The sequence below is a fragment of the Heteronotia binoei genome, chromosome 5 (genome assembly GCF_032191835.1).
Source record: "Heteronotia binoei isolate CCM8104 ecotype False Entrance Well chromosome 5, APGP_CSIRO_Hbin_v1, whole genome shotgun sequence".
Taxonomy (NCBI): domain Eukaryota; kingdom Metazoa; phylum Chordata; class Lepidosauria; order Squamata; family Gekkonidae; genus Heteronotia; species Heteronotia binoei.
In genome coordinates, this window is record NC_083227.1 from 53,265,053 (window position 1) to 53,292,945 (window position 27,893).

General features: G+C 44.2%; 1 protein-coding gene and 1 pseudogene across 31 annotated transcripts in view; both read right to left on the minus strand.

The window, feature by feature from the left end:
- The window catches only part of MAGI1 (membrane associated guanylate kinase, WW and PDZ domain containing 1), a 736,174-nt gene that overhangs the window by 274,569 nt on the left and 433,712 nt on the right, over nt 1-27,893 (minus strand). The window lies entirely within an intron of this gene.
- LOC132573073 (U2 spliceosomal RNA) lies at nt 4,982-5,087 on the minus strand (annotated as a pseudogene).

The window sequence follows — 27,893 nt, forward strand, 5'->3', positions numbered from 1 at the left end:
TTGAGCTACATGTAAACAATTTAACTTATCCAAACAAACAAAAAAGTTCATAACATAGTTGGGGAGGGGCTCATCTTCAAGCACCAACTCAGCCAAACAATTACTACTTTAAAAAAAATTACCATTCCTGTTTTTTGACCCAGTATTTCCTGCAACACTATGCTCTAGACTTGCCATATTTTCAGAAACAAAAGGAAGACCAAATTAAAGCAACCTCTTAGAGCAATGCAGCAAAACGAACATGTTACATCTTCAAACAACGCATAATTAGAATTCAGTGTGATAGATACTAGCTTAGATGACAAAGCCCTACAAATGGTTAGATAAGGTCACAGAGAATAGCTCTATCAGAAGAAAACACTTATTGTTGTGCACATTCCCCGTGTTTCCCCCAGGAGCCATTGCCTTCCCCTTGTTGCTCCCCAGCAGTCCTTTTTAACGTGGTTGAGTTCTAGACATGTGAACTAACCTCCATGTGGATCATGCAGGAATCTACTGAGAATACTCCCCCTTTTCCATAAGTAGAGCTCTGCTGATAGAAGAGATATGAGGGGCAATTTCACCCCCTTTCCTGTACTCAATGCATCTCCCTCCTCTGAGTAGCCACTATTGTCCCTGTGGTTTACAGACTCCAGGAATAAACTTTTCCAGGGTAGGAAAGGAGTGAGCAAAACAAGCACATGTTGGAGTAAGACAACTCAGCATGCCTAGACAGAGGAGGAAAGAACACTACAGTGCTCTAGGTACCCAATGTGTTATCTTCTTAATAACTGGGATGCCTCTCTTTGTCTAACCTGGGAGCTTTTTATTTACTCTTCTTTCTCTTCCTGCACCCTTTGTGACCTGTCTCTTTTCATGGACCTGAAAGAAGGACACTTTTACAGGTCTCTCCTGCAGAAACTATGCCACCTTGCAACCACATGATGCTAGAACAGTATTATTTAGACATATATTGGCCACTGTGTGACACAGAGTGTTGGACTGGATGGGCCATTGGCCTGATCCAACATGGTTTCTCTTATGTTCTTATTAGGCTTCTCTGTTTTACCTTTTTGCGATATACTACTTTTGAATTTATTCACTGCCTGCAATAGGACACTACTGTGACTATGCAGTTTTGCTATATTAACTAATACATAACTCCAATAATACCCAGTCTGCAAGCCTGCTAATCGCTGGATCCAGCCTATTTCCAGCATTTTATGGTTTCATTTCCTAGACATATTCCTTCAAATCAATTTTCCACAGAAATTTCCTCCCCCAATCATAATTTTTCTCACTTAACGCAGACGTACATCTTCTTCAGTTTATGGGGCTTATGCACATGAGCTGTGTGAGAGTTCTCAGGGGAGAAGACCACAGTGAATTCCAGACACTGCTAGTGATGTTGGGTACAGTACCAGCTGAGCCCCCCTCCATCCACCAAAATGATCCCAACTCCTCAAGGAGGCTGGACTGAGACAAAGTGTACAATTCAACATATTAATACACAGCTGCTGTTCAATAAAGTAGTCCTACCATGAAGCCAACCTCTCCCTACCCTGTTCAGCAGTTAATATGTAAATTCGTAAGAGCTGCTTCAGCTGCCTGTGAAGGGAACAAACTCTGGGAAACCAGCCTGAGCTAAGTACTGCTAGCGTCCTGAGCTATCTTTAGAAACATTGTCTATGCTAAGTTGATAGGACTGATGAGGAATTGTATGTTTCCACCAATGTATCTTCTATACTCTTGTTACAACTGCCTTACAAATGCCCAATCTCTTGTTTAAAAATAGGATCTAGCCACTATCCAAGCCTTTTCGTAAACTCAAAGGCAGACGACTGCAATTTCTTAACACAGGTGGTCTTTGAAGATAATCTGGACGGTTCAGCTGGTTGTTCATGGTTTAGACCACCCCCCTCCCGGACCACTTTGTTTTTAGGCAGTTTGTTTGTTCTGTGGGAGCAGTCTGTGGGCCAGACATGATGGCACTCAGGGAACGCTTTAAAACTGAGCCACCGCTGTGAGCTCAGAAGGTGTTTAAATGTGTATAAAGTAGTATCTGTGTTGCAGCAAACTAAAAAAACATACTGTCAAAATTGTCTCTGAGCTCACTTGTGTTATGCTGCAGTGGCAGCACAACCAGGAAATGGGCTCAAAAAGCATTTAAATGCTTCCTGAGCTCACTTGTGTCACCCCGCCCTGGCAGTGCAACCCAGAAGTAGAAGTCATTTAAATGCCTTCTGAGCCTACTTCTGGGTTGCACCACATAATGGACCTCACGAACCATAAAGTGGTTCATAAACTGTGTTGAGTCCATCGTTCATGTGAAACTCACAAACCACAGACCTCCACGGACCTCCATTTTTCCAGTCTGTGCCCATTCCTACTCTCAAACACATCGAAAGTCATTGACACAGAACACAATCCACACTGAAGCATGTTTCTTGTACATATTTTTTTTACCAGAGCATCCAAAACCATCCAGGCCTTAAACAAGAATGAAAGAGATCAAGGGCAGATGGAACAACTCCACAAATGCTGCACCATTTCTGACAATGCAGTGGTGACTGGGAAAGGCACTTTCCTGCCCTGTGAAATCTCTAAGTACAAACAGCAACAAAGGTCATCACAAGGTGGTGGGGAAATTTCTCTCTCTCTTTTTGCTGCTATAATATCAACAGGCAGCTTATGGCCTACAAATGTAATTCTAGTATAATTAAGAACGACTTCAGCTATGGTCTGTATCCCCTTCTGTTTAATGCAATGGTAACATTTTCTTTACATCTGATAAAGGCCAGCTCAGGGAACCTTTGGAAGCCATACTAGTCTGTTAGTCTTCGTTAGCACCCTGGCTCTGTCAGCATTTACCCCCTCCCCCCAAGATTTAATTGGAGTCTCTGACATTTGCTCATATCAGTTTTGCAAGCAGAGAGAAGTGGGAAAATTAATGGAGTGTGGAAGATGTGGGATAGGAAATCTATCAGTTTGTACACAGCTCATTCCTCCTCCATCTCACAAGAGCAAAAGTGAAGTACTAAGTACAAATATCCACCACTTAAAAAAAAAAGTATGCATTCGATTAGTTAGACAAAAGCTAGCTGATGTTATTTCCCAAAGCAGCAATCTGTATCATAAAGGACTGTGTGAGAAAACCCATCACTTAAAAAGAATCTGTATTTGATTAGTTAGACAAAGGCTAACGAACGCACAATGTAAAAGAATAAGCAGAACAGAGATTCATAAGTTAACCAAAAATATCTTGAAAGAACAATATGCACGCCATCGGTATTCATTTTTTTTCGCTAAGATCTTCTTAAAAGGCTGGAATGCTTATGCTTTGAAGACATCAAAGACACAGGACTAATGAAACTATAGAAATGCAAGGAATTATTAGAGATAATGGAGCAATAATTCTGATAAAGAAACTTCCAATCAAATAGCTACTACAAAGTCTAAAGATAAAATGGAATTAAAAGTTTTTGCTTTGCCATTACAATAATAATAATAATCCATAAGGGGGGGGGAGAACTCAGATGGCAGCATTCATGTTTCATGTTCAATTACCCAAGGATGTTTCAATCAAGAATCTTCGTTTTCAAAATGGTTTACTGGATAACTCAAGAGCCTCCAGAGTCTCACAAAATGATTGCTTATGCACAGCTGTGGTTCCATGTGATCTTATTTTACATTGTCATTAAACACTCCTGCCAGTTTAATTTTTATTATTAATAATATTAGCACTGCACCTAACCCCCCCAAACTTTAAGTGCTATCCTTCAAATAACCAGACTTTCCATAGATTCACAATCTGTTTTAATTGTCTTGTATTGTTTTCAAATTTTGCTTCCCCAAATGTACAATTCGCTCACCAATTAATTTCCCATAATTTTGAGCAAAACATGATTATGTCTTGGCCAGTTTCTTGTACATCCAACACAACATTCTCACCTGCCCCTCCGCTATAGACTGAAAGGCCCCCCTGAAATGCTGCTTTAGGAACAACGGGCAACCCCTCAAAACACATGGCATCTGTGATACTGTTGGACTCTAAGACGCTCTCTGCCAGGCTTGGCACACAAAATTGGCAACATCCTGGATAAGCTGCCCCAGCTCCAACAAATGCTATTTCCTCAAAGTTTAGTACATGTGAGCCTTGAGCAATGTAGGTAAGTATGCATCAATATATTTGACTTTGGCTATGGTGTGACCCCCGGACTCAGGGCAAGCAGACACCTAGCAAATCTCATCGCCTTTTTCAGCTTCCATGAAATGTACAGACTAGAAAGTCTTTTTATTTGAATTTCTGACTTCTCCTCCAATCTTTTGTCTCTGTCAATGACACTTCCAGTTGTGTCAATAATATACCAATGTTTCCTGTTAGGAAATCCCAATTTCTTATTCCTGCCTCCATTCCAGGAACCTCCTGCCTCCATCTAACTAATCTAATCACCCCACTCATCCTCAGTTCTTCTCTCCTCACCTTTTCCTGAAATGGCTATCAACATCTATTATTCACACCCAAAACCTACCACCCTGGCTTCCTGAGACCCTTTGTCACTTAACAACACCCATCTTCTTCACCTTGTATGCATTTTTCCACAACTCATAATCCAATCTTACATTGTTCCAAGGAACATTCTGACCACCTATGCTCTGAGGTTATGTTTTTGCCTACTTAAGGAGACACTGTGGACATGCTCAGTGTGTCTGTTTTGGTGCCTTCAGTCTTCCACCCCCAAATTCTGTTTGGGTGCCTTCCACAGTAGAAGAAGAAGAGGAAATTGGATTTATATTCCACCCTTCACTACCTGAAGGAGTGCTTACAATCTCCTTTCCTTTCCCCTCCCCACAACAGAAACTCTGTGAGGTAGATGAGGCTGAGAGAGTTCTCCCATAACTTCTCTTGAACAGAGCAGCTCTGAGAGAACTTGTGGCTGACCCAAGGTCACATCAGCAGGTGCATGTGGAGGAGTGGGGAATCAAACCCAGTTCTCTCAGATAAGAGTCCACGCACTTAACTACTACATCAATCTGGCTCTCTATCAGATACTAAATTGATAAGAATGGATACTACACTTGGACTTAGCCAAAAGGCCAAGAACCATAGGACACTGGAAGTTCTACTGCCCTTCTCCGCGGACTTCAACTCTCCAGGACAGGTAGCTATAAAAATCTGCCCCCACCAACCTCATCCCATATCTGCTCTGCTAATTCCTATTTTCTGGTGGGGTTTTTTTGGTATGTGTATTTAATTTCTGCATGTGTGTATTTTTAAACATTATTTTATTTTCTTTATTATTAAATTGATTTGGTCATTTCAAAATCTCTCATTGCTGGTATACACTTGTTGGAGATTCTGTTCCACAAGAGGAGGCCCCCCCCAACATTTCTGGTAACAACAGAGGGGGCACTGGGGGTTGCACTGGAAAGGGGGTGGTGACTGTCATACTTCAAAGGCAGAAATGGTTCTGCCTGAGGAAATATTCTGTTATATCTCCATGCTTTTCCTCCCTGAACACACTGTAGCCTACTAACTGAGGTGTCATTTGCTAGCTGGTGAGTGACAGAGAAGTAAATTCCTAAAAAATCTTTGAACTTTTTCATCTTACTTTTTAATCCCTTCACATTTATCCAATAATGCTTTAATTGCATTACGTAGAACAACAGGTTATTATCTTGAAAGAAGTCCTCAGTAAAGCCCTGCTTGACGGCAGCTACAAAGACTTCTGGGTCAATTTGTAAGTGATCAGTTGGAGCAGATTCCTATGATTTCCTCAGAAATTTCCCAGAAAACAACACCAAATAGCATTCAAACTTAAATGCATCATAAATTAAAATGACTTTGGTGAAACAAGGAAGAGGGAAACATCTACCATATTTGCATCAGTATTATTTCATTCCAATTAAGGTTTTCATGGGTTCAAAAAGAAGTCTAGAAGAAGAATTTGTTTGTTGTTGCCAAAGCAAATATTCAAACACTTTTCCTATTTATAGAAGTTTATGGAAGCAAGAACAGGGGGGGGGGAAATGGCTGCTTTAACATTTGAAAAGGGCATGGGCAAAAGCTAAGCTGACGGGGACATTACTCATTTCAAAATGAGAGGCAGCTTGTAGTGGTTAAGCATGTGGACTCTTATCTGGGAAAACCGGGTTTGATTCCCTACTCCTCCACTTGCAGCTGCTGGAATGGCCTTGGGTCAGTCATAGCTCTCATAGAGGTTGTCCTTGAAAGGGCAGCTATAGGGAGAGCTCTCTCAGTCCCTCCTACCTCACAGGGTGTCTGTTGTGAGGGAGGAAGATAAAGGAGATTGTAAGCCGCTCTGAGATTTGGAGTGGAGGGTGGGATATAAATCCAATATCATCTTCTTCTACTACTACTACTACTCATTGTAACAGACTAGGGCACCAATGAAATCACCAGTATTCATAAACAGGCTGTGATTTTAGGCCTTTGTTAGATATGAAAGATCATTTCTTGTCAACCATTAAAAAATATGGTCTGAGCAGGCCAGTGTTATTTTTGCTGCACAGTAATCATTATAAAAGACCACCCTATTAAGCTGTCCATCAGTATCACCCGGATTGTCACTCCACCTACCACTTTGATCCTATTGAAACTATAACTAAACTACATGGCCTATCAACAATTTATAGAGCTGTTGTTACTCAGACTGATATCCATTTACAGTCATAAGTGTGGTTGATTAGTATATGAGAGTACCTAAAATCTCAGCAATTTACAATAATATAAGAAACCCTAAAGACTCTGAATTGACAATAAATGGAATTGGCACCTCTTTTATAGTCTTGGATATGTTCCTAAACACAATTTTCTGGCACACTATCAACTTATAGCGATGTTACATTTTAGAGTAATTTATTTAAAAGGTTAAAAAACTAATTAAATGAATATGTACTCCATGAGAATAGCACATTAAACATTTAATAATAACTCACTTCTAGAGAAGTCAGAGACTTCTTTGTAAATACATAACCAATGTAGAGGCAGAGGTACAGAGTAAGTAAAAAGCAGCTTTCATTTTATATAGGATATAGAGAACAATTTTGGATACAGAGGAGGGGGGATGTCTAAAGTTTAGATATTGAGGCCTTGACATTTGATTAACAAAACTTTAATAAACTGAGCAACTATAATGCATTGAAGATGTCCATTTACCAAAACAATCCTATGCTGTAAAACAGGGGTGGCCAAACTTCCTTAACGTTAAGAATCACATAGAGAAGAGAGGGAGGGAGAGGTGGAAAGAAAGGAACTTAAACTTTAAATGCAGTCTCCAAGCTGATGGAGCAATGGGGCTTTTGAGAGCCACACAATATATGTGAAAGAGCCACATGTGACTCCCGAGTCACAGTTTGGCCACCCCTGCTGTAAAACATCAGAAACTACAGATTAATAAAAGGCATTATTAATAAAAGGCATTATCAAAGAAGATTCTGATTGTGAATGAACTGGAATAAGATGGAGGTCTCAGATTTATAACCATAAATATGAATGCTCATAACACAAAGCGAATTGATCATTTCTTGCATGCATTAGCACCAACCTAAATCTGTGCATTTGAATATTTTGCTGCAGCTGCCAAGCCCTCTCTTTTTATACCCTATCTGTGGAAATTTTAGCAATTCTCTGGCAAACCACAGTTTAAAAATAAGAACATAAAAATGGATGCACTAGACATGCCAGATGATATCTTTAGAGTAAACCTCAAACCTCTCAGCAAACCAAAACTCACATTTCACCCCACCTGCAACATGGAACACACCCATTTTTACATTTCATACTTTAAAAAAATCATTTTTTAAAACTTTTTCTACAACACAACTGTATTCAATTTATCCCAGGTTGCCTACAGAGGTGGCATGATTCTCATTACCAGAGGAAACATTTCTAGATTTGGAGGGCAAATAAAATTGCCCTTCTGATGGTTCTGACCAATATTGATTTGTTAAAGGTCAGTTTGCACAAGAAGGTACCATCTCTAAATCTTGAAGCTGGGAGAGGTTGGGATGAGTGGCAGTGTTCTCTCGTATCTCTGTTCTTCTCTTTAAAAACCAAGGAGATTGTCATGGCACCATGCATATTAAAAGCAGGGTATTACCCTATTTCAAATTGTAACCCATCAATTGAAAATCACTGAACTAGAGCCAGTTTGGTGTAGTGGTTAAGTGTGAGGACTCTTATCTGGGAGAACCGGGTTTGATTCCCCACTCCTCTACTTGCACCTGCTGGAATGGCCTTGGGTCAGCCATAGCTCTGGCAGAGGTTGTCCTTGAAAGGGCAGCTGCTGTGAGAGCCCTCTCCAGCCCCACCCACCTCACAGGGTGTCTGTTGTGGGGGAGGAAGGTAAAGGAGACTGTGAGCCGCTCTGAGACTCTTTGGAGTGGAGGGCGGGATATAAATCCAATATCATCTTCTTCAGTTCTTTAATTCTGCAGGTCCAAAAGATTGCATGATTACAGTGGAAATTCATGTTTTTTCTTTGGTCTAAAGAGATATACCTAGCACTGGAACATATACCCATATATTTGTGATACGGACTCTCTCTTACTATGCAATGCTGTGGAAATCAGTAATTGTATCCTTTGAAACAATGAAGAGCGAACTCAGACAGTGGTAAACTGGTAATCAGATAATTTCTTATGCCATCAGATGCTCTTCCATTCCACTAGCACATGCAATTAACTAGGGGAAATATATGAGCATATATTAAGTATGAAATATTAAGCATGAAATTAAGTTTTCAAGGAAAGAATCTCCAGTTAAAAATGGAAATCTAGTAGTATCAGCAGTCACCCTTGAAACATCTATAGGATAACTTTCACAAAAAGGACTACAGAATTGTATTCAAAAGGGACTCTGCCATGTCATTTGAAAGTAATGTCAAGGCCTCAATATCCAAACTTTAGACATCCCCCCTCCTCTGTATCCAAAATTGTTCTCTATATCCTATATAAAATGAAAGCTGTTTTTTACTTACTTTGTACCTGTTTTTTCAGGTTTACACTGCAGCAGGGCAAATCGCGGGTTTGCCCCGCGCAAAATGCCAGCACGGGGCAACTGGTGTGAAATCGCCAGCTTGCTCCGCCCCAAAACGGAAGCCCGCCCCGGACCAACATGAGTGCGGAATTACTCTCAGACTCATCACCACAAGGGTTGCCAGCTCCTCCTTGGCCACTAGCGGCAGAGGGACCAAAACACACAGGAACACTATTACAGAATCAGAATTGCAATTTGTTATCTCTCAGGGTTCGCATGGTTTGAGGAACGGCCAGAAAACGAGTAATTTTATTACTTCTTCTGATGGACTGTGGTTTGAAAACTCACAAGTGCTGTATAAACATATGACAAACTGTGAAGGGTTAATGCCTCACAAAGCCAGACAGGTGCTCAAATGGATTTTATTGGATAGCCTCAATTGAGAAGAAAGAATTGGGAAATGATTGCTGAAAAGAACTCCTTTAGCACTAGCTGAGAACTGAGAAGGCTGGCAAGGAGGATTGCAGAAGACTCCCCACTCCAACAAGAAAAAGGGGCAGAGCTTTTAATTTAGAGAAGTAATTCCCTGCCCAGCTGAAAAGGGAGATCACATTAAGGAGTGGGGTGATTCCCAGTTTGTACTTGGTAGTGTATCCCCGCCTTCTGAAACAATGCAAATGTAAATGAAATGAAAATATATGAGAAAAAGCAACTTTGAATCTGTAAGATTAGCAGGATGCAAATGTATATCAACTGAAACTTTCAGAGCTTTTACTGAAAGAAGAATATTATTCAAAAACAGATATGCAAAAAGAAAAGATCAACATTACAGTCAGTAGGCAGATATTCAGCAAAATTCTACTGCTCAAGATTGGGGGGGGGGGAGATTAAACAAGCAATTCCTACAACTATTGCACATGAATTCTCACTTCACAGGCAATATTTAGTTCAAGCAGTCGTTTTGTGGTAGCCTTTAGCTCTATAAACCAACCTCTCTGACACTGTCTGTTACATAACTCATCCCTCAGTTTGGACAAGCATCTGACCTATACACAAAAGGAATTATGATCTAGCAGCTTCCCTCACCTGCTTAGTTTTCCACATCATGTTATTTTTTCCCTGCTGAACCATGAAAGTATAAATTGAAAGCAAAAAAGATAAATTCCTGTTCTGCCTTTAAAAAAAATCCCCCTTCCTCACATGCACACACACACACACAATTACAGTCTACTAAAATTCTAATGGATATTAAAATGGGGGGAGGGAGATAACTTATTCCTGCATGCAAATGACAGTAACTCGGGATTAACTGCAGACAGGGAGTCTGTATGGGATTAACATAGTGAACCAACCATCATGCCTGCTAGAATATTCAAAAAGCAGGATCTTTGCAGAGGATTTTCAGAGAGGGTCTAAACGAATGTCAAAGAAAAGGCACCACATTTCTCAGCACAATCTTATCCAAGGGTCTTTGTCACAGAATTGATGCATGCTATTTTTTTTGCAGTCATTTATAGCAGGGTTGGCCAACGGTAGCTCTCCAGATGTTTTTTGCCTACAACTCCCATCAGCCCCAGCCAGCATGGCTGATGGCTGGGGCTGATGGGAGTAGTAGGCCAAAAACATCTGGAGAGCTACCGCTGGTCACCCCTGATTTATAGGATAAATTATTTCTTAAACTCAATGGCAAAGAGTGAATGAAAGGCTATCAGGGACATCACTGCCAGATCTTCAAAGTGAAAGCCTGAGCCTTACCTTTAGTACTCAGGGAGTTTTCAAATGACTGGAATCCAATGTAAGCTTTATTACTGTCAGGCAAAGAATCAGAGGCCTGCACTCCCTAATCAGCTTGCATTGCTGAATTAATGACTGGTGCGGTTTCCCCCCCTCCCCTTTTCAAGACACTATGATACCTGTGACAGACCTGCCATACTATGGGATGCCATTTGTCATGAGCAAAGGATGTACTAATTCATCTAAGTAGAACCCACTTTTTAAAAAAGGAATCAAGCTTATTCGAATGGAGGCTGTTCACCTGCAAGAAACTGGAAAAGCACCGTGTTTTTAAAAATGGGGCAGGGAAAAAAAGATATTCTTTAGCTTTATTTAAATTCAGGAATGAATGTATGCAAGACTATACATTATTTGAGTTCTATCATTCCTGTCGTCCTTGAGAACTTTATGAGTGCAATCCTACACAGTAACTCCTGTATAAACCCAATGAAATCAATGGGTTTATGATATAATTTTCATTGTGCAGGATTATATCAGAAGGGGAAATACATCCTGGCCATGGTCAGGCCAAAATCATAACTGAATTTTCACTAATGTTTTCCCAGTCATGTCCTTTAGGGTATTTCTATACAGCCTCTTCAGAGTTCTGCTCAAAGTAGTCTAAAATTCAAAACCACAATCAGCAGGCATTAAAATTTTTCTTAAAACAGAAGCAGGCATTAACATTTTTTTTTAAGAACAGAAGCAGACAATTAAAACCCCTAATTAAAATCCTGGGTCAAAAAGATGTGTTTTAGCCAGACTACTAAAATAAAGTTGATGATATGATATTGGATTTAAAGTAAAGTAGGCACCTGCCGAGCTTCAAGAGGAAGGAAGTTCCAAAGGTGAGGTGCCACCACAGAAAATACTCTTTCTCTAGTTGCCTCTTGCCTCACCTCTGAAGACAGAGAGGAGGGCTTGAAAGGCAGATCTTAACTGGTAGGTTGAATGGTATTAGGGGCCGTGGACTTTCAGATGAAAGAAAAATACGTAGTTGGTTTTTATACACCCCACTTTTGTCTACCTTAAAGAGTGGCTTACAATTGGCTTCCCTTCCTCCACCCACAGCATTCACCTTGTGAGATAGATGGGGCTGAGGAACTTTGGAGAGAACTATGACTAGCCCATAGTCACTCAGCCAGTGTTATGTGGTAGAGTGCTCTATCAAACTCAGTTCTCCAGACTAGTCTGCTGCTCTTAGCCACTACACCACGCCAGCCACACACTCTTAACCACTACATCACCCCAGCCCTAAACCATTTAGGGCTTTAAAGGTTAAGAACCAGCGCTCTGAATTGTACCCAGAAACAAAGTGTAATTGGTGCAGATATTACAGCACAGGAATGATACAGGAATATTTCAGCACAAAAATAAGCCCCTGACAGTGGCTTAGTTGCTGCATTTTGGACCAACTGAAGTCTTCAAACTGTTTTCAAAGACAAATCCATGTAGAGAACATTATAATAATCTAGCCTAGATGTGATCAGACCATGGATCACTGTGGCCAGATCAGGCTTTCTGAAGAATGGTCATAGCTGGTGAATTAGCCAGAACTGATAAAAAGGTGTTACCAGCCAAAGAGGAGATTTGAGCCTCCAATCATAGGCCAGGATCCAATAGCAACCCCAAGCTGTGTCAAGGGGAATTCAACTTGCTCTAGGACAGGCTAATGATGCAGTCCCCAAGCAGCTTCTCCAATGACCAACAACACCTCAGTCTTTTCTGGAATGAGTTTCAGTTTATTTGTCCTTATCAAGCCTTCTCCAAGCACCTACTCAGAACTTCCAGAGACTAACCTGGCTTAGCTGTTAAAGAGTCACAGAGCTGGGTGTCAGCTGCATATCGGTGGCACTTCACTACAAATCCCCAGATGATATCTCCCAGCAGTTTCATGCATATATTTATATAGCAAGGGGGGCAGCATAGAAGCAGTCAGCCAGCACCAGCTTCTGGAAGAAGTTGGTCAAATAGCCCGCCTTGGCAGGAAATGAGACTGCCTCAGTGTGAAGGGTGGGATAGAATTAATAAAATAAATCAATAGGAGGGTAACCACCAAAACAACTGCCAGCCCTGCCAGCCTATCCAGAAAATACTATGGACAATGGTATCAAAAGTTGCTGTTCACAAATTCTGTACACCAAATTATTAATTAACAGCTTTACTTTTAATCTCCCACATCATTCCACATTGATACAGTGTGAATCTATTCTCTTTAGAAAACTGCAGCATATATTTAGTTTGTTCTGTCCACTCTTCCACCCAACAGAAAGCTCATTTAATGACACACTGATGTATAAAAATAAGTTCATATGCCATGCTTTGACCAACCCTTTATATCAGCAGTATTCAGAAACCTCATGTGGCTCTTCTTGAATGTTCACAAGGGGGAACAAGCTCCTTGTTCTTGTTCATACTTCTGTAATGCAGTGTACAGTCAGTATCCATTACAAATACTACAACCCTATGAAAAGGTCACCCCTTTTATTACACCGCCTGCCCCCTTTCTTTTGGAGGGGGATTTCAGTTTACCAACTCTCTGCCTTTGGTGTAGGGATTACCTCACCACTATTTTTTATAACCTTTTAAAATGAATTCATGGGCAGAAATGGTGCAAATGGTAAAACAAGTCACTTCCTAGCTCTGGCATGGCATGCCCCTTCCTCTCACAGTCCAGGACCATTCAGGGTAAGATCCAAGGCATCTAATGTGGGAAGACATTTAATGGCCAGATATAAGGATACGGATACTTCCTATTTACTTTCAGAAATATTTATATTCACATCTAACCAATCAGGTAAATAGCTTGGAGATGATCCTGAACTTATTATTGCAAAGTAGAACTCTTAAGGCTATAGAACTGGCTATGTTCATTATGTAGATAACTCACTGAAAATGACAAGACAGTGTGCGTTTGCAATAAAAAAGGCCAACGCCATGCTGGGAATTATTAGGAAGGGAATTGAAAACAAATCAGCCAGTATCATAATGCCCCTGTATGAATCGATGGTGCGGTCTCATTTGGAGTACTGTGTGTAGTACAGGTCGCCGCACCTCAAAAAGGATATTATAGCATTGGATAAAGTCCAGAAAAGGGCAACTAGAATGATTAAAGGGTTGGAACACTTTCCCTATGAAGAAAAGTTGAAACGCTTGGGACTCTTCAGCTTGGAGAAACGTCGACTGCGGGGTGACATGATAGAGGTTTACAAGATTATGCATGGGATGAAGAAAGTAGAGAAAGAAGTACTTTTCTCCCTTTCTCACAATACAAGAACTCTTGGGCATTCGATGAAATTGCTGAGCAGACAGGTTAAAACAGATAAAAGGAAGTACTTCTTCACCCAAAGGGTGATTAACATGTGGAATTCATTGCCACAGGAGGTGGTGGCAGCCACAAGCATAGCCACCTTCAAGAGGGGTTTAGATAAAAATATGGAGCAGAGGTCCATCAGTGGCTATTAGCCACAGTGTGTGTGTGTGTGTGTGTGTGTGTATATATATAAATTTGCCACTGTGTGACACAGAGTGTTGGACTGGATGGGCCATTGGCCTGATCTAACATGGCTTCTCTTATGTTCTTATGTAGTAAGAAGGCTTGGACCCTTTCTACAGGATTTGACCAGATCGAACAAAATTCAGATTACTGTAATATTTCAGTGTGGTGGCCATATTAAGCCTAGGAGAAACCATTCATAGCTTTTGAATTGAGTGAACTGGGTGTCACCCGGCACACACACTCTCCTCTTCTCTACCCCCTCTTTGTTCAAATCTCCTGGCAGTGCAGCAGAGATCTTATGCCACTGCTTGACTACTATAGTTAAATGGCTAACCCCCCCCCCCCCTCCACCACCAACTGAAGCAATCCCGGCAAGATATCATAATGCTGGTCAGGAAAACCGAAACCTTGAAGGACTCTGTTCTTCCCAGTTATGATGCTGTTTGGCTGACATTTGCTGCGTAAATTAACAGAATTATTGCTGGAGAATCAAGTTAGTGCAGCTGCAAAACAAATACACATCAACAAAATCTCCTTTCTTCCAACTTTATTATGCCTGGAAAATGGCCCCCTACCTTGACTCAGCCACTCAAATCCATGTCACAGTGTCTGCCCTTAAAGACAACTCAGAGACTCCAGTTGGTACAGAATACCAGCTTGGTTATTTGCTGAAGCTCATTGGAGCACACATATTATACCTATTCTGCAGTCACTCCATTGATTGTCCATCAAGTTACTGGGCTCAACTCAACATCTGTCTATCACAAAGCTCTGCATGGCCTTCAACCCTCGTCCTACATTTACCTGTCTCAAGTTATCTGCAGGTGCCATCCTGTAAATGGGCAAGAACCATACACATGCATTCTTTGTTGTGGCCCCCACCCTGTGGAATGGCCTGCCTGAGAAGGTCAGGAAGGATCCCACATTTCTGTCATTCTGCAAATTCTGTTAAACAGAGCTGTTCAGGATGGCCTTTCTCTAAAGATAACAGAGCTATACTATAACAGAATTGTTCGAGAAGGGACAAGATAAAGGGAGAGACTGAGAACATACCACTGTGTACGGATGTATTTATCTGCATGTTTATCTTATCACTGCACTGGTCTCCACTGATGCAGTGCCATTTTTTGCATAGCATCTGCATTCTCTCTTATAATACTAGAACCCTGGATCATCCACTGAAGCCAAAGGGTGGGAGATTCAGGACAGACAAAAGGAAGTATTTCTACACACAGCACATAGTTAATTTGTGCTGCCATAGGATGTTGTCATGGCCCCCATCTTGGATGGCTTCAAAAAGGAAGTGTGCACACTCATGAAGGTCTGGGCCATCAATGGCTACTAATCATGACTGATACCTACTTTCTCCAGTACCAGATTTAGTATGCCTCTTTAAATCAGCTGCTGGGGAGCACAGGCAGGAGGATGCTGTTGCAGTCTTCCTGTTTGTGGGCTTCCTTGAGGTATCTTGTTGGCCACTGTGTGAACAGAATTGCTGGAATTGGTGGGCCTCTGGTCTGATCCAGCATGGCTCTTGATTGTACTGTTATTGATTGTACTGTTACACTGTGTTAATTCACTTTCAGACTCAGTGAGTGAGCAAGTACAGATACAATAAACAAATAAATACTTTAATGAATTTATTGTGGCATAAGCTTGTGAGTCAGAGCCCATTGGACACAATACATGAAGCTGGCAGAGACATTTATCCCCGAACATACAAATCACAGAAAAGAAAGTAATTACACAGATAATTCAAAAGGTCCAATTTCCAAGGATAAGGTGTGCAACATTACATTGTAGAGCACAGATTAAAAGAAGGTCTGGTAAAAAAAATGATCCAATGTAATACTGATCATGGTGGACTACCAGTTATCTTGTACAGAAAACCATACACAAATCCCCAATAAAACCGGTTGGTTGTTACACCAACACACATCCTTCTTTAAATGAACTTCAGTATTCTGGGTGCAATACAAGGTGAAAATTACAGCTTGTTTTTAAAGTTGGCTTTGAGGTCAATATACCTAGTTTACCCCCTCCCTACCATTGTGAACAAAGTACATTTTACCTAAGTTAAACCACTGACATTAAATACTACAGGCAACTAGAGGTCATGTTGTGAAGCAGAGTAGCAGAAAATGAACAGGGAAACCCAAGTTCAAATCTCTACTCATTCACGAGTATCTTTTGTTAGTCATTCCAGCTCAACTTTGTTTACATCACACGGTTGATATGATGGGAAAATACAGAATGAAACAAAATATACCACTTAGTGCTAACTGGAGGAGGAAGGGAGGGATACAAATATGTTATGCCAGGTTTCCGTCAGCCACTGCTCTGTTGGCCAGCAGGAACAAATAAATTACAAAATCACCATTGGCATAACATCACTACATTGACAGAACTCCCCATGTCCCCACCCTTCCAAACGCCTGCCAGTTGCCGCCAGCCACTGCCAGCTTTTGTTAGCATCTTCCATTTTAAATATGCTATTATAATAAAATTTTAGATACATGCTTCTTTTAGACTGAGCATGCAAAACTCAATTAATCCTTAGGTTGGGGTGGACTAATTGTAAATCAATAAAGGACCATAACAATTGATAGGGAGCATGATAAATTTAATTGGGCGACTAAGTGGAGGACAGAGGCTTTTAGCTGGGCAAGGTGCTACACTTTTATTGGAAGTTATGTGCTCAAAAGGTCACTGATGTGACAGCCCAGCCCTTTCCTACATACCCCTAAAAATGCCTCTGTTTTATAATCTGCTTTCAGCTACATTTTAAAAGCAAAATGATTGAAAGTGGATGTGAAAAAAACAGGGTTTATTGAATGTTGAGAAGCCACTGCCATTGATGTCAGCATTGAAATACTAATATATTCATTTATTTACTTTAGTGTATTTCTATTCTGCCCATTCCCCGTAGGGCTCAGGGCGGAGTACAACATATGATAAAATAAAAAATACAATAAAAACATTCTATAAACAGGCAACATTTGGATACACTGTCTGCATTCATATATACAAAAGTATAGTTAAATAGTTCAAAATTAGTAATAGAAAGGCCTGTGAAGTAGGAGGTACAGAGTTTTGTTATAGAGAACTTGAATGGTTTGAACACGTCTCATTGTTTCAAGCATAGTCCTCTACACAAATCTCTACTTCAACTTTTATCTTTTTTCTCACAGGTAAAGTTCACAAGGAAGGGACAAAGAAAAAAACAAACAAAACCCCACCCTTATTGGTGATTTGCATGCTGTTGACCAATGAGGAAACACCAAGAATAGTCTGCAGCAGACATCACTGCATTGTCCTTTCTATGAATTACTCACATCCCCATGGAGTACAAAGTGTGGCAACCTCTGACTGCATCTTTACTATTCAGGGTGATATAGTCACTTTATTCTCACATTTCACTTAATGCACACATCAGGACGATAGTCCAATAATCACATCACATACACTAATCCAAACTGTAACCCTTGACAACATATAAGACAAACATTCATTCTTTGAAGAATGTCTAGATTGCAGCACCTTATCCCTTAACCACCATCACCAGAATAAGCAGTACTGCACATTGCTGCACACTGGATTGAAATGATAATATGCCATAGAATCTTACAAGCCCTTTGGCTGTTCTGATCTTTCTCCCGACAGGTGAATGCAACTTTGACACATGAAATACCTCCTAAAGGGGAAGACAAGACTTTTGAAAGCAGGAAAGGCAAGACACGTTGATATGCAAGAACTATAACATCAGTTTCTCTCTTGCAACCAGCAATTGTAAAACTGGATAACATTGCTGTAACCTGATAAAGAAGAGAGAGAGACCTTCCTCTGTTTTCAAAAGAGCAATGCAACAATTAATTCAATATTAATAATCACCTTGAGTATTCTAGTTCACAAAGAGTTTAGAATGGCAAACCAGAGATGCCTTTTTAATTCTTCAGCCAACAACAAACAGACCCTACATCTAGGTCCAGGTTAGCCTTTGCCTGCTCCATTCTTAAAGAAACACTAGTCAGCCCCAGCGTTCCTAAAAGGGCATTCATTGCTTCAAACCCATCATGTGCCTGCCGCTCTTCCAGAACTAATGTGCTTTAGGAATACATTGCTGTGCTGTCCCTTTAAGGATCCAGCCTCCATCATCTACTCGGCCAGAATTAGGCGCCCAAAGCAGGCGATCAGTGAAGCAGCTCACAGCTGTCTACCTCACAGATGCAAGCTCCTTTCTCTAAGCGCGGACACACACACACAGCCCTACCCCCCCCCCCTCCAACCAAAGGGCTCTTGTTTCTGTGGACAGGCTTCAGAGAAGAACTGAAAATGTGGCTGGCTCCCCCCAATTTCTAGTTAAAACACGCAGCCGTGCCTGAACAGCAACGGCATTAAAAAAAAAAATCTAACGAATTGCTTCACACGCCGAAAGGATTTACCCCCCACACGCATGCCTTATCTTTCAATTTAAGCGGCAGGCAGAGCACAACGCAGGAACGTACTTTTTGCAACACCTGCCGTACTCCATTAATATGCACAGGGGTCTATCCACTGGGGTTCTGTTTCTCCCTCTCCCCCCGCCCCGGCAACACTGAGACAGCATTGTTCTGCCACTATGCATCAGCTGCCGGCATGCTTTCCCCTCCTCCTTCCTTCTCCCTGAACCCCAAGTCCCCTTTGACATGCTCTCCTCCCCCCCCACCCCCCATCCACACACACACCCCACAGACTGACGACCACATTTTGGAATGCACTTCATTAAAATATAGCTGCCCGACTCCAACCTGCAATGCGGAGGCAAGACAAAGCGAGCGCCACGCTTCCCCCTGCCTTTCTCTCAAAAGCCCCATTGTTCAGCAGGCATCTGGTTCTGATCTCAACCTATTCGCGCCCATTGACCCCGCTTTTCACAGTGCACCCGTTCACGAATGGGCCTCACGTAAAGCCCGCTTGATGAAACTAAAAAAAATAAAAAGGGAGCACCACCAGCCATCTGTCCTCCCAAGCTGAAGGCAGACTGAGTAGCCAGCACTATTCCCACTGTCTTTCTCGCTCTCTCCCTCTCAGCCTCCTCTCCACCCCTCCCCTGCAAGCTTCTGCTCCTTCCTTTCCCCCCTGAAGCTTAGCTGAGGCGCCTGGGCTTTTGGCACAGCCAACGCTGGCACGGCGAACCCGCCACTTGCTGCTCTTACAATTGTTACCTCAGCGCCTCCAAAGAGAGAATTCCTCCTCCACCACCCCCAGCCACGCACACACAAACACACACACCGACGCCGCGGCGTTCCGACTTGCCTGAGTCCCTCGAAATGCAAGCACCACGAGATTAATCCTTCCCTTTGTGAGGTCTGCTCTCTAAAGTCGTGGTAGGCAACGATCCTCGGCACTGCAGTAAAAAGGAGGGAAATTGGGGGAGAAGATTGCCAGGGAGTGGGGGGGATCAGGATCAGGTGGGGGTGGTCGGGGCTTACTTGCATCAGAGCTTCTGCCACATGACATAAAAAAGCGAAGGGTTTTTTTTTGGGGGGGGGGGATAAGCTGGTGGTGGCAGCTGACAGCACAAAAAGGGAAAATGCAGGAGCGCCCTGCCTGCCTTTTATATTATTGGTGACATTTCTAACACATGACAACAACTTCCATCTGTATTTAAAAGTGGGAGTGTAAGAAAAAGAGCATTACATCACAAGACCCCCTCTCTGCTCCTGGAGATGCCAACCCTGTAGGCCAAAGGAATGAAAAAGCACCTGCCTGTGTCAAAATGTGACATACCAGCAGACAGATTTCCTTCTTCCCCTCCCTGTCAACATTTTCTGTGCCTTTGTTTGAGAAAACGCCCAACGAAGTGCTGGAATGGTACTGCCCTCGTTTGCAAGGCAACGGAACCAGAGAATGAATACATACAAATGTATGTATGCATATATGGATGAGCCTCTTCATTTTTCTAAATATATTTCAGGACAAACCCAGGCAGCCATATATTTTCTGTCCTCCCTTAGTCTTCCTTTACAAACCTTTGCTTTTCTTTCAAATCTGGATCAATGACTCATCTTCCAGAGCCCCAAAAGACTTTTATGACAGTTTCTGAAGGTGTACAGTTTTATTCCCCCCTCCCCCCCAACCCCTCCCCCCCCCAAAGATACTGGAAATGAATGGGTAGGAAGGAATAGGTTGTGAGGTTAGATGATGGCTGTCGTGATTCATGAGGAACCAACCAAGCAGGCAGCTAACTGGGACATTCTTTTCCCTTTTCCCATTTCCCTCCAAAAAATTCAGAATAGGATTTCTAAGGAAGGAGGGGATGACATGAATCATTCATCGTTTAATGGCTGCTTTACTAGACCAGCTGGGTGGTCTAGTGGGTTGCCATCTTACAGGTTTAAGGTGTGTACATACTGTTAACTTCGGGAAATTCACAAGTTAGCATTCTGGACAGGAAAACAGACTGCTCCACTTTAACAGATCAATGCCCAAATAATCCTTTCAGCTGGAAATACCTTTTGACTACTGATAATTTTTAAAGGGGGGGGGGATTCTATTCACCTGCTGGTCAAACTTAAAGGCACAGTCCAAAATAATAAGCATTCGGGGCTTTTTTTGTAGCAGGAACTCTTGCATATTAGGCCACACACCCCTGATGTAGCTGATCCTCCAAGAGCTTACAATAGGCCCTGTAAGCTCTTGGAGGACTGGCTGCATCAGGGGTGTGTGGCCTAATATTCAAAGGAGTTCCTGCAACAACAAAAAAGCCCTGGTAAGCATTACATCCCCCCCCAAAAAAAAAACACACACACACCTGCCACCTTGCTGCACAATTCCAGAAGTATCTTTGTCTACTATTAGGCAAATAGTAAGGCTACTACACTAGCTGTGAAGGAAGCCCAAAGTATACAACTTGCAGCATACATCCATCACATTTTTATCCTAGGCCTCCTCCAAGGAGCTCAGGGCAGCACACATAATTCTTTTCTCGCTCATTTAATCCTAACAAATTTGTGAGGTAGGCTAGTTCAGAGTACAGGTAGCTCAGAGTCATCCAATGAACCTCACAGTTGAGCAAGAATTTGAATCCAGGCCTTCCTAGTCTGAGTGCAATGCTCTGCTACCGCACACTGGCTTACTTGGGGTATGCATGTGACAAATGGAATGGGCAACAGGGATTGGTGGTATGCATAGAAAAGTGCAGACAAACATGCAAGCCTGGTCTTTGATTATGCCTGATTCTACCACAATGTGCTGCAGCTGCTCTCTAGCTCATGTGACCAGAGGCAAAACCATACCAACAAACCAGGAGGGTATGCAGCTCTATTATTTGCTGAAGTGGCATTCTTTCAACTTGATTTGCGCAACATAGAGATTACAGAGGTGGCCTAACCTCCCTGCTTCCCCAATATACTGTTCTAGTAGGCTCCAAGTGGGCCATCATCTCCCTTCTACTTCTATTCAACCCCCTCCCCTCTCACTCTCTCCACCATGGGTCTTTGTGAGGAGGGGTGATCTGGTTCCCAGCTCTGCATGCTTTGTTTACTGAAGTCCTGTTTATATGATACAGTGAATGCAGCTACACCCTGCCCATAAGAGCATACATTGTTGTTTTTTTTTTAAGAAAGAGCCATTCACTTTACAGATGAAATTAGGGACCAGTACCTGCTTTACATGTTAGTATGGTTTTGCCTCTGGTCTCATGAGCTAGAGAGCAGCTGCAGCACATTGTGGTAGAATGAGGCATAATCAAAGACCTGATGTGGTAAGCAAGCTTGCTTTACATGTGGTATTTAAATCACACAGTGAACGGTATCTGTGCTGAACTATAACATGAGTATGACTCAAGGCATGTATAAAGAAAAACTGAGTGGACTTAATACCAAATTGTACATAGGTTTTGTTGTGTCTAGTGACCCCTTGGTGCAGAGTGGTAAAGCAGCAGTACTGCAGTGCTGTGGTCTGAACTCTGCTCACAACCTGAGTTCGATTCCGGCGGAAGCTGGATTCAGGTAGCCAGCCCAAGGTTGACTCAGCCTTCCATCCTTCCGAGGTTGGTAAAATGAGTACCCAGCTTGCTGGGGGGGAAGTGTAAAAGACTGGGGAAGGCAATGGCAAACCACCCCATAAAAAGTCTGCCATGAAAATATTGTGAAAACAACGTCACCGAGTCAGAAACAACTGGTGCTTGCACAGGGGACCTTTCCATTCCTTTGATGTGTCTTGCAATTTGGTCCCTGAATTTACAACACAGTACAAGTGCGCAACCACAGAGGTGACCAGTGGGAAACCGCAGGTCACTGGATGTAAGGACGGCAATTCACTCCACCTATGAAGATCTGTGGCGGGAAGTTTAACTGGCTAGGATTGTTCCGGGAGATGTATATAATCGGGGACCTGGCCCCGCCATGTTGTCTTTGTGATGTACTTGCCAATAAAGCATGTTGCCCTCTAAACATCTCAAAACTCAGTACATTACACTAGCGATGAGGATGGGATCCTAGCCGGGTCTGTGGGCAGCTAGTTTCCCCATTAGGAAATTGCCGACCTGGCTGGAGATGAAGAAGGCACGCAGCCCACAGAAGCAGAAGTGTCCGCCGCTGCCGGAGCAACCACTGTCGTTGGAGCACCCGCCACTGCCATGGCAATCCTGAGCGGGATGACGAGCCACATCGCAGAGTTTGACCCCACCAAACTCAAAAGGTGGGAAACTTACGCAGAGCATGTCAACTGCTACCTACAGGCGAACGTGATTACGGATGACAGCCGGAAGCAAGACGTGCTCCTGAGTGTCTCTGCAGGGATGCCACGTTCGAGATCGCCAAAGGTCTCTCTGCCCCCACGAAAGTCACCGTGAAAACTTACGAAGAGGTAGTCAAACTTCTTACTGGGCATTTCTTACCCCAGCCATCCATCATTACCTGCCGATTCCTGTTCTACAAGAGGGATCAGGAGGTGGGAGAGACAGCTACCGTCTGCCTGGCCACTCTCCGCCAAATTGCTGGAAACTGCAGCTTCGACAAGCTGGAGGAAGCCCTGTGGGATCGATTTGTCTGGGGCCTCCGAGACGAAAGGCTACAGCAAAAGCTTTCCGCAAAGGATGAGCTGACCCTCCAACTTGCTTTCAATGAAGCCACCGCATTTGAGAGAGCCGCCAAGGCTCACTCCAGCCCTCGGGTGGAAGCCGTCCACCACGAGATGGCGTTGGGTGACCATGAGGAGGAAGAAGCACACCAGCTCCGCCGCCAACCAGGAAACGGGCTGAAATCTTCCACTCAGCTGCGAGCTACAGAGAGGCCCTCCAGCACAAAGTGTGCCAGCTGTGGGGACCCACATGTGCAATGGGATTGCCCCTACCACAACGTGGATTGTAGGAGCTGCGGAAAAGTGGGCCACATCGCACGTGCTTGCAGGGCCAAGACCAACCACAGGCGCCAGTTTACGCACCACGACTTGACGGATGCTCACATGACTGCATCGACCAGCATTCAGGTAATGAATTTGCCCCTGGACGCCCCTGATAAGGTCAAGGTGTTGGTCCATACCGAGGGTGCTCCCTGCAAAATGGAGCTGGACTCAGGATCCTCCATCGCCGTCATATCAGAGGAGTCCCTAAGAAAACTCTGTCCCCATGGCCGGCCCCCGTTGGATTTTGGAACGGGCCACTATGAGGGTACAGTTGAATAACTTTAACGGGGCATTGGACATGGTCAAGTGCCAGCTCACCACATTACTGGGTCTGGCCTGGTTCAGACCTCTGGGCATACAAATAGCAGCAGATACAAGCACACAATTTTGAAAATGTATGCTGGGAATTCCCGGAGGTATTTGATGGGACCCTGGGGTGCTACAAGGGGCCTTCCATCACCTTACAGTTCGACCTCCACATGAGACCAATAAGGCTGAAGGCCAGGCGAGTTCCGTTCACTTTAAAACCAAGCATCAAAGTGGAGCTGGACCACCTCGTGGCCCAGGGAGTGCTAGAGCCGGTTTCCTACGCTGCATGGGAGACCCCCATAGTCACTCCGGTGAAGCCAAATGAGGACGTGTGCATATGTGCAGACTATAAATACACAATAAATAAAGCACTCCAGGACAACCTGTACCCTGTCCCAGTGGTCAGCCATGTCCTCACATCCCTGGCCGGCTCTATGGTTGTTGGGAAGTTGGACCTGGCTCAAGCATACCAGCAGCTCCCAGTGGACGCTAAGACTGCCGAGGCCCAAACAATAGTGACACACAGGGGGGCTTTCAAGGTGTGGTGGTTACAATTCGGGGTTAGCGTGGCTCCGGGAATCTTTCAGAGCATAATGGACTCTCTCCTCAAAGGGATTCCCAGAGTACAACCCTTTTTCGATGACGTTTTGATCGCTGCCCCGAACGCCGAGGAGTTCAGCTGCCATCTGCAAGAGGTATTCCGCCGCTTCCAGACTGCGGGACTTAAGGTGAAACAAGAGAAGTGATCTCTCGGGGTGCCGAGGGTGGAGTTCTTGGGGTTTGCAGTGGATGCCACGGGAATACACCCGACGGCCGACAACACCAGGACAATAGTCCACGCCCCAGCCCCCACGCGCAAGGTGGAGTTACAAAGTTTCTTGGGACTCTTGAACTTTTATCATTCCTTCTTGCCCCACAAAGCCACCCTCGCAGAACTCCTACATAGGCTCCTTGATAAACACACCCCGTGGGTCTGGGGAAAAAAGCAGGCTGCCGCTTTTCAGGCGGTCAAGGACATCCTGGTTTCCAATGCTGTGCTCCACCATTTTGATGAGTCCCTTCCCGTGATTCTAGCCTTTGACGCTTCCCCATAGGTGGCGGGCGCCATCCTGGGTCACCAACTTCCAGATGGGAGGGAAGTCCCCGTGGCCTACTACTCTCAGACCCTGACACCTGCGGAGCAAACTACGCCGAAATCGACAAGGAGGTGTTGGCAATCATGGTGGACATGTACAAATTCAACGACTACCTGTACAGCAGACGTTTCACGATTGCCATGGACCACAAGTCGCTGCTGGGCCTCCTTGCCCCAGACCGCCAGACGTTGCAAATTCTGTCACAGCGCATCCTGCGGTGGAACCAGTTCCTTAATTAATACACGTATAAGCTAGTTCACCACCCCAGCAAAGCAATGGGACATGCAGACACCCTCAGCAGCCTTCCACTCCCCTCGATGGACCCCGACCTGGCCCCTGCCCACCATGTGATGCTACTGGAGACTCTACCGGAGAGGCCCCTCCACGCCGCTGAGGTAGGTTGGGCCACGGGCAGGGACCGCATCCACACACGCGTTTTGGACTGGGTTGGGAGGGGGTGGCCCACAGGCAAACTGGACGCTGAATTCAGGCCATTTGCATCCCGCCTGGATGAACTATCCATATGCAAGGGGTGCATTCTCTGGGGAAGCAAGGTGGTGGTTCCCCCCACTTTGGAAGCAAGTGCTCGAAGTCTTGCACGAGACACACCCAAGAATAGTTCGTACGAAGGCCCTGGCGCATAGTTACGTCTGGTGGCCAGGGATGGATGAAGAGATAGAGGGGTGGGTTAGAAGGTGCCAACCCTGCCAAGAGTCCCAGCCAGATCCGCCCAGCGCCCCCATCCACCACTGGGAGTCCAGTCGTGTGCCGTGGTTGACTTCGCGGGGCCATACTAGAGCCAAATATTCTTTATCCTGGTGGACGCCTACATGAAGTAGTTGAGAGTTGATTCCCGTAGCTTCAACCTGCACTGCGGCCACGGTCAGAGCCCTACAGAGGGTCTTTTGCACCCACGGGATCCCTGAGACCTTAGTCATGAACAACGGTACCACTTTTACCTCCCAGGACTTCCAGGAGTTCCTGAATAGTGGCACATACGGTCCGCTCCCTTTCATCCAGCCATCAATGGCCAAGCAGAGCGCATGGTGCGCAGCACCAAGGAGGCCCTGGGTCGCATAGTGCAGGGGAATTAGGACCACCACCTGGCAGCCTTCCTTTCTGGGAACCGAATCATCCCCAACCCAGTCACTGCAGAGCTGCTCATGGATAGGAGATTAACCACTAGGCTATATAGGTTGCATCCCGACAGGCCTCAGACCTCTGCAGCTCCCCTGAGACAAGAGAAGCACTAGGGGGGTTCTTTCCAGGGGACCCAGTCTATGCGAAAAACTTTGCAAGTGGGCCAGAGTGGTTACCAGCCCGGGTGCTGTGGGTCACTGGGTCCTGCTCTTACAAGGTCTCGTCAGAAGGGGCCAGCTCCTCTGGAGACACATTGATCAGCTGCGCTGTCACACCTTGCCGGAAGAACCGGCAGAGCCGGGGTGAGCAGGTTGATAGCGGTAATGCCACCAGAAGCCACCCAGCTGGTGCTGGGCCTTGCGGAGGGGCCCTGCAGTGACTGGAGCAATCCCTCCCCAGTGGGGGGGGGGTAAGAAGAGCCCCCGGAGCAGCTGCAGGCACTGGACAGCACTCTTCTGGCTTCGCCCCACAACAAGGAACCCTGCAGAAACAGCAGCTGCTCCAGCTCCCCAGATCAAACCTAGGAGGTCGAGCAGGGAACGAAAACCACCGGCTTATTTGAAAGACTATGTTTCTTGAACTGGTGTGTGTGTGTGGGGGGAGGATTGTTATGTCTTGCAATTCAGTCTCTGAATTTACAACACAGTGAGAATGCGCACGCGCAGAGGTGATCAGTGGGAAACCGCAGGTTGCTGGACATAAGGACGAAAATGCACTCCACCTATGAAGATCTGTGGTGGGAAGTTTAACTGGCCAGGATTGGACCTGGCCAGGTAAGGGGGTTGTTCCGGGAGTGTATATAATTGGGGACCCAGACCCGCCATGTTGTCTTTGTGATGTACTCGCCAATAAAGCATGTTGCCTTCTAAATGTCTCAAAACTCAGTACATTACAGGTTTACTGTAACTTGTGAACAGGTTTTGTTTCTGTCCCAATCCATTATTACTATGACACTAAGAAAAAACTTTGCTTTAGCTAGCTAGCTGCCTGCTCCTCTCCCCTACATGCTCTGGGGTTGGTCAGACACTCCTTCCTCTGTCTCAGTCTTTTTGTCTTCTCAGTCTCTAAATTGCAGCTTCCTCAGAATCTATTACGCAAATTTATTTTGTTTTTAATTTATACCATGTTCTTCTCCATGGCCGACGGCATTTTCCAGCCAAGTGGAAAATGGACCACTACCTGCTCAGAAGCTCTTCTTCTGTCTAGGGAAATGGCAGGATCCAAAAAGACCTTGTCCTCATAAGAACAGTGCACCTTCTCAGACTCCAGAAGGGAAAATTAGTAATGTCATGGAATTAGTAATGTGATGTACATCATCATGCTGGGGCGTCCCAGTGACAATCTGGCTTTTAGGCAAAAACTCTATGACAAAATTACTTCTAGCCTCGAGTTTTTGCCCGAATCTCAGAATGTCACTTGATGATGTCACTTCTGGTACATGCTGGAAGTGATATTTGCTAGTGACATGCAAATACACCAGACATGCACCAGAATAAGGTGGGAAGGTGGCAGGATAGGCTATATCAATGCAAAGTGGAGATGGAGGATTTTATTTTACACCAAGTTCTCCTACAGTAATCATGAAGTGAGAAACTGGCACCTCAATCAAACAGCTAAGATACAACTTTTATCCCTGATCCTTTATTTAAAAAAAAATCATATGCCGGGT